The sequence below is a fragment of the Fukomys damarensis genome, unplaced genomic scaffold (assembly GCF_012274545.1).
Source record: "Fukomys damarensis isolate Sample0158 unplaced genomic scaffold, DMR_v1.0_HiC HiC_scaffold_36, whole genome shotgun sequence".
Lineage (NCBI taxonomy): Eukaryota > Metazoa > Chordata > Mammalia > Rodentia > Bathyergidae > Fukomys > Fukomys damarensis.
Genome location: NW_022900948.1, coordinates 11503361 through 11504660, shown reverse-complemented (window position 1 = coordinate 11504660; position 1300 = coordinate 11503361).

Here is a 1300-nt window from a genome sequence, read left to right as displayed (position 1 = left end):
TTTTTTTTTTTTTTTTTTTTTTTTGTTGTTGTTGTTGTTGTCGTCCTTGTCCCCAAAATCAGTTTTTACTTGTGGCTACTTGGCAGAGATCAAAAGTGGGCAAGGGTTTGGGCTCTTCCTCCTTCCTGACCACAAAGCTCTCTCATGTAAAGGAATGCCAGCGCTTAGACGGAAGATACAGATGGAAAAATCCTACAGACAGGTGCACAGACAAGAAAATGCCTCACAGTGCTCAAGGGAAATAGTCACAGAAGTTGAGTGACAGAGGGGATCCAGGATCTGCTGACGGTGGGACCAAGCAGAATCATCCTGCTTTCTGGAAGTCAGAAAGTAACATCACCATGATTCCTGTTTTCTCTCATACATTTAGCTTTTCCACATACTGAGAAGCCCTGCCTGGGTGCTGGGAATGCCTAATGGATGAGTCTCTGAGGAGTGCGATCCTACTGGGGGACAGGTGATCAGGAAAAAGGAGCTAAAATGGGGAGAGGGGAACACTTGGAGGCTGTGGGGATCGGAGGGGGTTGGTTCACAGCCAGCCTCTGGGCTGAGGTTAGGAATGGCTTTCCGGAGGAGACGTGACTGAGTGGGGTGAGGGACGCCCTTCCTGGGCTAAGAGCTGTACTTTACAGTTTGTGAGGAAGGGGCAGAGGAAGCGTCTTAAGTTACTCATCGCTGGGACGAACACCAGATACCCACAGTAAAGGAGGAGAGGTTTATTTGGGCTCATGGTTACAGTTCACGGCTGCCTGGCTCCAAGGCAGAACAGCATGGTAGAAGGGTCTGGGTGGAGGAGAGCTGCTCACTTCCTGGCGCTGGAAGCAGAGAGAGAGAAGGGAGGACCAGGGAGGGAAATATACCCTTCCAGGTCATGCCCTCAGTGACCTGCCTCTTCTGGCCATGAATCTACTGAGTGAATACAGCAGCCCCATGATCCAGTCACATTTTAAAGCCCCAGTTCTGAACATGGGGCTTTTGGGGGAGCATTCTAGCTTCCTTTTGGAGGTGGAGGACATGGTAAGGTGACTTAGAAAGCCCCTTGAGCCTGCATTGTGTAGGCTGGGAAATGGGGGACATGTGCCTAAAGAAGATGTGATGAAAGCCAATAATTCAGGAGGAGCAGCAGGGTGCCTTATAGGGTAGCACCATGGATGTGGAGAGGAGATAAAACCGGCAGGACAAAGGGCTTGGTTCCATTGAAGGAGTGAGCGAGCGAGGAGTCAGAGATGAATTCACTTCTGGCTTGGGCGTGGGTAGAACACAAGTGTGGAACTGGTCTGGAGAGGAAGATGGGAAACTA